General features: G+C 43.0%; 1 long non-coding RNA gene across 1 annotated transcript; it reads left to right on the top strand.

The window, feature by feature from the left end:
• Positions 1-949: 949 nt before the first annotated feature.
• LOC111958739 (uncharacterized) lies at positions 950-1,542 on the top strand. Its single transcript, XR_002876570.2, has 3 exons — positions 950-1,094; positions 1,214-1,288; positions 1,475-1,542. It is a non-coding gene; the product is annotated as an uncharacterized lncRNA (long non-coding RNA).
• Positions 1,543-10,044: the final 8,502 nt, after the last annotated feature.

The raw sequence follows: 10,044 nt of genomic DNA, 5'->3' as shown, positions 1-10,044 counted from the left end.
CATTTAAAATGCAATATTGGTGCACAATTTAGACTGATAATAAAGGTACGCAAAAGGCACTACTCTCATGGAATGACCCAGAGATGCTTCAGTAAAGTGTTTAGGAGGAGACGTTGAAAATAAATGTGAAAAGATACAGGCAGCCAGGACTGATATTAGTGCAAGAAAATGTTTTTGAGCATGCAAATGTGACTATTGTCTATCAGAGATTTTAATATGATTTCCACAATTACAAGAGTGTCTGAAATCAGTAAACTTACTGAGGGCATGTATCTTTTTGTGTTGTCTTCACAATGTACTGTTTGGCCAATTGCGCCATGAGTGACAGACTGTAAGTTGAATTGTCTAAAATTATACTTATCGATTGAATCGCCATCCACACGTTTGCCACTATTTGATAATAAATATGTTTGTAGACAATAATTGGGATTCATTCGTTCAACATAAAAATCCATATTGTCCTTGGCTGAAAGCTGTAGCCATAATGAGTGCACTTCCATCCTCCCACCACTGGGCAGCACTGTAGTTTGTAAGTTGCTGTGTTTTTTGATGGTGAAAGCCTGGGTGGCTCCTATTTGTTCATCCCTGGCAGAGAAAGAACACCCAGCGCCCCTCACTGTGCCACTGGATAGGGCCTAGCCCTACCTCTGCTCTGTCAGACTGTCGTTAATATTGATTCACTTAATTGGTTGAACTTAACTCTCTCCCATGGAACTCTGAGAGGTCGCCCTAGCCAGCCCAGAATGCACACTGTCCGTTCTAGAATCCAGCGCCAGGGGATAAAAGCTGCCATGTCCTGCCACGTCCTCTAGAGTTCACGACCCTGAGAATAACCTCACTAATACCACCTTAGAGGCTAAAGACTATGTGTGTCTCTTTCTCTCTCTTTCTCTCTCTTTCACTTTCTCCTTCTTTATCTCACTCGCTTTCTCTTTCACTCTCTTTCTTTCTTTCTCTATGTATTTATGTCATTCTCTCTGGCTCTCTTTCTCTTCAATTCCAGACATTCTATACAGCAGCAAACCAACAAAGTCATCACCAGCACCAGTCAACTCATCAAACAACTCTCTGACATCATCACTGGCTCTACACGGGTTAAAAAGCTTTTTTCATCTATTCTTCCAGACTTTGTATCTAATTAAATACACAGAAGCAGAGACATGAATTAAGATAATTGTCACTAATCTTCGTTCTTCTTTTCTTGTTTTCACAGCAAGATCGTCTTCGCCTGACTAGACTTAAGACAGAACTCTCAGAGTCGGTTCAACGCTATGGAGATCTGCAAAAGGTTCCCTTGCATTGCCTCATGTCTTCTCATCTGTTTAGTGGGGTGTTGTTCTATAGAGAATGGTGACCTTGTGACATGAAAAATAAAGAGCTGCAATACACGGCTGCAATATACAGTATGTTTGACAATATGAACTAAATGCTTCTCTCATGCTATTGTGCTCTCTCTCTTCTTGTGTCTCTTCAGAAAATTGCAGACCGTTCGAGGGCCTTGCTACCCCCGGCACAGACAGAAATGAAGCAGGTGAGTTTGATGCACAGTGTATCAGTCTGTACTGGCCTTTGTTCCATTGTGAAGGTGACAACGCTCATTAGAGACAAAGATAATAAGCTTGGCTCTCCTTGTTTGATTGCCTTCTTATAAGAGGTTCTTTGAAGCTTTGTCTAGTGTCTCCTCTCTTCTCTTCGCTCTTCTTTCAGTTCTCTCCCCCTCTCTTCTCTTCCCTTTTCTTTCTGTTTTCTCTCCCTCTCTTCTCTCCACTCCCAGACAATTTATTAGCCATACATCCAATTCCCTTCAATACTGCCACTGTCTTTCAACACATTATCTGTATTTTTATGTCAGTTGAAAAGTTCCAAAGGGACAGACACATTATGGGTTTGAGCTGGGGTATATGTACATTCTGCAGGACAAAGTTGTCCCGACTACATCAACACAGATCTTCCCATCCCTTCAGGGGAGGAGGTGGTATGATAAGAGATCTGTGATAGGATGATCCTGCTTTTTTTCACTGAGGAAGAGAGGCAGGTGAAAGTTAGGAAGAGAGAGAAAGATTGAGAGAGAGCGAGAGAGAGATGAGACAACAGATAGGTTGGTATTGTATACGAGCCACAGACAGTATAGCCTAGAAGAACTAGATAAAAAATAACTTGAGGTAAAAAAAAAAAGGACGAGATGGACTCTGATACCGTGTGATGATTCTATCCATCCACCTTTTTTATGCTTTCATTGGTAACCATCACTTTCAGACTACTAAAATAGAAAAATTATAATCCAATCTATATTCAGTCAGACATCACAGAAATAGACTCACATACAGTGGAAAATCATGACAATTAGTATGTCTACATTATGATTATACATATAGTCATGGGCTATACCATATTAAAACGGGCTTGAGGTCAGATAACAGGTATCATTTTGATACACCAGAAAGCATTGTGTCTGGAGACCTCTCTCTCTCTCTCTCTCTCTCTTCCGTGTAACCCGTCATTCTTTCCCCAAATCTAAGGAGTATTTTGTCTCCCGTGGAGACATCTAGTACAAATGATTACATGAGATATATAGCCTTCTCAGAACACCTTTGGGGACAGGAGAGGAGACAACTAAAACAACAATACACCAAAGTAATTTGTTGTAAGTCAGAGATGAATGAACAGTGAATCATTTTGAAGGTGTCACATTTCTATGAGTTCTAAGAGGGACTGAGCGGATTTTTTTTTTACCTCTTCACAATACAATTAAATCATGATTGAATTTATTCATACATCACACCCGGCAATAACAACACTGAAAACTGCACTGATCCTTATCAAAAGCACTCAATAAAGCTAATGAGAAACTCAGACATCCTTTATGATGCACTGTGTAGTGTTACTGTGTTGTATGTGACACTGTGTCACTGTATACTGTATCTTACTGGCATCCAGTTACCTGTAAGTTACTGTAAATAAAAGGTACAGTATATTGCTGTACATTCAGAATAAATGTTTAACAGTGCATTACTGTAAAGTACATACAGAACCTTTTTTTTACAKTAACTTACAGSTAACTGACTGCCAGTAAGTTACTGTAAAAACAACCAGATATTTTTCTTTACAGTGATGTCTCATTTAGCTGTTCTTGCTGGTAGCTAGGCTGTCATTGCCTGATCTTCATCTAACCTTTTATACTTCCTCGTGGTTTCACTGTAATGTCCTGGAATAATATCAGTACGATCATGTCAAGTAGAGCGTTGCCTGAAAATCAATGCAAATAGCTGTATCTTATGTTGATGTTATGGAAACATATTTCACATTATCCCTAACTTGCCCTGAAAAAGTTCTCGTTTGAAATCATACTGAGCTCAAATGACCCGCTGGAGAATACACAAACTCAGGTATCAAGGTTCTCCTTACACACCCCTGAACCCTACAGCACCAGGACACCAGAGGCTTATGTATTAAGGCTTATTTTCTGCTGAATCAATTTCATCGAGGTCTTTTCATTATGCTGGCTCAAGAGGAAAACGTCTCAGACTCCAGATATAAGGACAGGTTACATAACAGTGATTATCTTCAGTGAAGAAAGAAACTTCAATGGACCGCGAAAGTTATTCCTTTTTTCATAAATGTGAATAAGGAAGATTTCTTCACAAATCACTACATTTCTGCAGTTTTAGGGACAAAGCAGTTGGTCTGTAATTTAGTATAGCCCGGCCAAGAGACCTATACCTCGGATGTCAGTAACACTATTGTAGCAGATGGTGCATATTCATTGACAACAAAAAGCAAGAACAGCACAGAAGGCAGAGCAGATAGGCTGTGTGGTTCACATTGAGTGGGCAGACCAAAGACACAGGCCCTCCTCTAGCCCCTCCCACCTCCATACTGAAGAAGCTACCCACAGTAAAGGAGGAACGACAGGATGATTGGATACACTGTGGGCAGGAAAAACAAAAGCCACCTCAGGGTTTTATCAATGGCATACATATGCAATTAGGGGTCAAAATTAGCAGATCAATGTGGGCCTCTTTCAGTGACCGACTCACACGTTTCAATTGAGTGTGCTGAAAGGAGAGCGAGCTCAGTAAACTGTCTGCACAGAGAAGAAAAGGGTCCTAGTCCTTTTTGATTGAACTTGGGTAAACGGTGTGAAGAGGGGGTGGCAGCTGTCTAGAGTGATATATTTAAAGTGTAAAACATTCTAGTTGTGTTAAGGTGAAATTGTATTCTGGGGGTACAGGATGTTTTCCCCCCACTGTCTGGCCTCTCCGGTTGACTCGGGTACTGTGACTCAGATCATGGCAAGCACAGACGACCATGAGTCAGCCAGGGGTTAGCCCTGTGCTGTGAATCACACTGTCTGGCCTAGACCATTAGTGGAGTCAGGGAGAAAGAGGTACAAGACAGAAGCAATGTAAATTGGTATTCTCAAAACAAATCTAATTATAATGTTCTCTTGTTTACATGTTTGTTTGTCTGTCTGTCTGATCGACATGTGTGTTGTGTGTGTGTGTGCTGTGTGTGTGTGTGTGTGTGTGTGTGTGTGTGTGTGGTGTGTTTGGGCATGATGTGTTGTGTGGTGTGTGTGTGTCGCTGTGTGTGTGTGTGGTGGTGGTGTGTGTGTGGGGTGTGTGTGTGTCTGGTGGTGTGCTGTGTGTGTGTGTGTGTGTGTGTGTGGTGTGTGTGTGTGGTGTGTGTGTGAGCATCAGAGTCCCCAAGACTCCATTTGTCAGAAGACTGTGTGAGGAGGCGGGTCCCCTGCTTTGGCGGCTGTTGGTGCAGCAGAGAGTCCGAAGGTATGGACACGAGAGCAAGCGTTCCTCTCAGAGATCAGTGAGGCAAGAGCGTGGAGGCCCTTCGCGCAGAGCGAGAAGAAAGCCCTGCTGCAGACTTGAGGTATGACGCTCAGCACATCCATGTGCTCTACCTTAGTTTACAACACCCGCCTTAACGTTCTCAGCGTTCCTGAAGGAAAACGGGGCAAAACCTCTACTTTCCCAATGGCACTGTGGCTTTCCAAACAATCGATATTGCTTTGCTATCTAAATGAATGCAGTGTTCAAAAGGGAGATTGTTGATGTAATCTATTTCGCCAATAGTAAGGGCAGTAATCCATACTATCCTCATCATGCTTCGGCTGGTAGCCCATGTTCTTTAGTCGTTGTTTTTTGAAAAATTTACCAACACTTCCAGCCAAAGTGCCCAGATATCCGTCGATGCCATGGAAGACGAGAGAACAAATCAGAAAATAACTAACTAAAAAAAAAACAAACATTACTGCATAAAGCTTTGCGTTTACCAAAAGTGCCAGAGAGTGCATTGCCCCCGGCGCTATTGTCCTTCAGAGAGGTCAATAAAAATCACTCTACTTTAGTAAAAGACACTCAGCCATCCCAGACTCCACCTCCTCATCTGGGCAACCTATAGTATTAATGTTCTCAGACGAAGGCCATTTTCATCCATCCTTCTGCATATTAAAACGCTACCAATTACCTAGGCGGCTTTATACGGGCCTTGTTTGTTCTCTTAACCTAAGTGTGGATTGGAATCACAATGTCACCAGACGTTCCTTTTCCACTGGCTCGTTTTGACAATAATAAAGGCTCACATCAGCGTAACTACAGGGTGACGTCCCAAATGGCCCCATATTCCATATTTTGTGCACCCAACCAAACCCATAGCGACTCTGGTCAAAACGTAAGCACACTATATAGGCGGACAGGGTAGCATTTTAGGATGCAGCGCCAGAGTCTGATTCCACCCAAACAGCTGCTTCTCCTCTCTTCCGCTCGGTCTGAGACAGATGTGAAACCAGGATAAGATGTGACTCTAAACGACAGGATCACTCCGCTGTGGGCGTGACTTAACGTGGGTCTGATTTCAAGTATGAATGTTTCAGATATTTGTTTATCGTCATCGGTATCTCCTGACGTTAGGTTTATCCTATAGGTCCCTTCTGTTGTATTTTGTTGTACTCTTTGGAGAAAACTTGGAAGAAGAAAAAGAAACACTTAATTGCTTTAATCAACTTGATTAAGGTGTTGTGATAACATATGGACATCATTCAAGAAAGGAGACCCAGAATTTCACACAGCTTTAGAATGACACCATGATACAGCCCATTCCGCTCTATGAAGGGAGTTTACAAACCACCATGCAATGTGTGAAAAGACTGGAAGACTAGAAACAATACTTTTGGGGGACTTGTATCTATCTGTCAGTCAGAGTCAGACATTTCAGAAAGTTAAACATCGATGTTCAGAAACACCTCATCTAGCCACATCGCATGAGCCTTTCCGAACAAGACTGGAAAAGCAGCTGCATCAATCTGTCCTCATTGAGTGGTACAAAAGCACCCAAACTGCTGAATGAGCCTCAGACACCACTTAACAGCTTAATTTGTGTGGAGCGGTCGGAGATGGAGGTAGTCATGATAATTGAGTTGTTCAGAAATGCACTGAGATGGAGAGATTGATTTGATTGGTAGCTCAGACGGGTTGTCCTGGCCTCCGTCTTTAGTCATACCCACACAGATAAATGTCAGAGTGACTTCCCTGGCAGGTGCTTGAGGGCGCTGATGGTGTACCTGGTGAGCCTAATAATATCTGACAATGTGCTTTCCCTGCCTATAACCCACCCCCATCTCTCCAAAGCCCCCCCCCCTCTCTATCTCTCCTCTTTCATTCTCTCCTCTTCCCACTCTCTCTCCTCTCTCCCATCCATCTCCCTGAGGACCTTAAGATCATTCTGTCTGCTGTTATCCAAGGAGAACAGTTCAGCACTTCCCCTCTGAGACAAAAACATGTTGATCTGATGCCTGTGGGTTGTTTGCCATCGTGTGTGTGTGTGTGTGTGTGTGTGTGTGTGTGTGGTGTGTGTGTGTGTGTGTGTGTGTGTGTGTGTGTGTGTGTGTGTGTGTGTGTGTGTGTGTGTGTGATGTGTGTGTGTGTGTGTGTGTGTGTGTGTGTGTGTGCGGTGTGTGTGTGTGTTGTGTTGTTTTGTGTGCACTCAGGCAAGGCTAGTTCTCGCTGTGAATGGAAGATAAAGAGTGCAGCAGTTTTCAAACAGGGACCGATGGGGAACATGGGAGGTTACAGTGGTTCTCTCCTACTGACGGTCCGCTACCTACACTAAGGATACTCTGCTGTTCATTTTACACACCAACACTGGGATCAGTCAGGAGGAGTTTGACACCATAGAAAAAGAATAACCATATTGGATGTACCCATGTGTAGCACATGGGGATGTGTGAAACGTACTCCTCAGCCTGAAGTGTCCCCACTTGCGCCAGCGAATAGCTAGCTTTTTGCGTGGCGCCGACTGGTAAGACTCTCTAGGAGGGCGGTGACGTGTGATAGCAAGGCAGAGGTCCTGGGTTCGAGCCTCGGTGTGAATCAGGAAGAAGTGGTGCCCACTAAGCAAGCAGTGTGACGTCCTTTACAGGTGCAGTCAGATTACTGTGGTCTGAGAGGCTTTAACACTGTTCTAGTCATTCTATGTTTAACATTCTTCTGGGATGGGTAAATCAATTCAGGCCTATCGTCCTTGACTACCATGATATTATTATAAATGCTTAGAGAGAGAGAGACAGAAGATAGACTATAAGGTAGTATCAGGCTTAGGTGGCAGAGGTTTATTCTGCCTCTGTACCATCTATACTGTCAGCTCCCAGCTGCCCSTCACACACACCRTGATYGTCGRCACCGAAGATCATTTCATCAAAAWKAATTYAWAAAAMAGCTCAGGGCAAAGCAGAGGMCAGCTTTCAAGGGGAATCTGAATACAACACCTGGCCCTGTGAAGAGGTAAAAAAACGGCAAAGCGTGTCTCTCCTACCAATGCATCCACAGGACAGTGAATCTGATGCTCTGCCCTTGGAGATAGGTAGCACCCCCTACATGCAGCGAACAGAGATAGCATGCAGCGATAGCATGCAGAGATAGCATGCAGAGATAGCATGCAGAGATAGCATGCAGAGATAGCATGCGCTAGATGCAGCTCTCAGGTGTGGTCATAAAAAGAAAAACAGATTGATTTAAATCTTGCACATGATTTTGCAGTATGTGTAGGAACAAACTGCAACATCAATGGTCTGCATAGCACAGACCTATAGGAATATATGGGACTTCCATGGATGTTGCAGGATCCCCAGATGATTATATGCAATCAGTTACATGTAATCTGATTACAAAAATCTGTAATCAGTCACGTTACCATCAAAAATATTGTAATCAGATTACAGATACTTTTGAAATACTAGATGATTACATCTTGGATTACTTTTAAATTCAGAAAGGATGTTTGTGAAAAAATATGTTAAAACACCTTTCTGTTTTCTCARTGACATTCAATTCAGCATTGAAAAAAGGTGCAAGTTAAAGTTTGTTCCAAATGAGCGAACTGACCACAAGTCAGACACCACTATGATGACACACCAAATGTGTCTGATGGATATTTTTGTCTTCTTCTAATGTAACAGAAAATAATCAGATTACGTTACTGAGCTTGGGTAATCCATTAATTTCMTTACTGATTACAATTTTGGACAGGTAATCTCACCATAAAAGGCTATGCATATGAAATACACACCTCCCTAAAATTGACCGTATTGTGGTAGAAGAAATCACAACGACATACCGTATCCTCCTCATCATGGAGACACACAAACAAAAGAAATCACAATATGAATGTAATAAATACACAATATAAATCACAACACAACCTCAACACAAACCTTCAGCAAACAGGACCCACGCAACAGGAAACCTTAAAATGTAAATAAACCCCCTTAAATATTGTCATTCTGGCCATGCCTCTGGCTGTCATTCGGTTCATGTGATGTGCATCTCTTTAGTGTGTGTTCTGGGGTTGTAGGTCTTTGGACAGCTGAAGGAAAGGCAACATTTGATTTTACATTCTAAACCGTTTATTCAGCAAGGGCAAAAAAGAGACATATCAGGCTCCAGCCCTTTGAAAGACAGTGCATGTGAGAAAATGTCATCGTTTTCCCTCTTCTTTTCACCAGTAAGTGTGCACATAAATCTGCGTAACAGTTTTTCTGCTGTGGCAGTGACACTGTGTCCTGTTGCCCRATGCCTTTGGGCTTGGGTGGTTAGATATGGAGAGAATTTTCTAGCAGTGCTTAACACATTTATCAGAAAGAGAGGGAGGGAGGGAAAAAAATGGAGGATGGGGAGAGAGAAAGAGAGAGAGAATGGTAGAGAGAGAAAGAGAAAAGGAGGGAGAGAAGGGGAGGGTGCAGGACAGAGAGAGAGAAGTCTGTTGGTTCACACTTTCATCCTCCAGGTATCTAGATGGTTGTAGAATGGATTTACATGATCGTCAGTGTTGTAATGCCTTGTCATAAGGGGTTGGTGATTTCAAGGTACTTTCATGTAATGGTGATGACAGCTACAGTAAACTGCCTTTGTATCTAGTCTACGGAAGATTCCTTTTCAACTATTGATGATGACAGGGAGAAAGGCCACAATCCATCATATAAGGGCACAAGGCGAGACCCAAATGCAGACACAAGAGGCAGATGATTGAGCTCCGATATTTATTATAACAAAAGGGGTAGGCAGAAGGCAGGTCTGGGACAGGCGAGAGTTCATAAACCAGGTCAGAGTCCAAACAGTACCAGGCGGTAGGCAGGCTCGAGGTCAGGACAGGCAAGGGTTCAGTGATCAGGTCTGAATCCAAACAGTACAAGGGGATAGGCAGGCTCGAGGTCAGAACAGGCAGAGTGGTCAGGCAGGCGGGTTCAGTGTCAGGACAGGCAAGGGTCAGAACCAGGAGGGCTAGGAAAAAAACAGAAACTCGGGAAAAAAGGAGCTAGAAAAAATGCTGGATGACTTGGCAAAACAAACTGGCACAGAGAGACAAGAAACACAGGGATATATACACTGGGGATAATAAGCGGCACCTGGAGGGGGTGGAGACAATCACAAGGACAGGTGAAACAGATCAGGGCGTGACACATCAATCACGGTTAATGCGTTTTATTCAAATTGACTGCTTGATTGAAAGTCATAGCAGAAAATGGACTGGCGC

Source organism: Salvelinus sp. IW2-2015, linkage group LG35, assembly GCF_002910315.2.
Source record: "Salvelinus sp. IW2-2015 linkage group LG35, ASM291031v2, whole genome shotgun sequence".
NCBI lineage: Eukaryota > Metazoa > Chordata > Actinopteri > Salmoniformes > Salmonidae > Salvelinus > Salvelinus sp. IW2-2015.
This window is presented reverse-complemented; position numbering and strand designations above follow the sequence as displayed.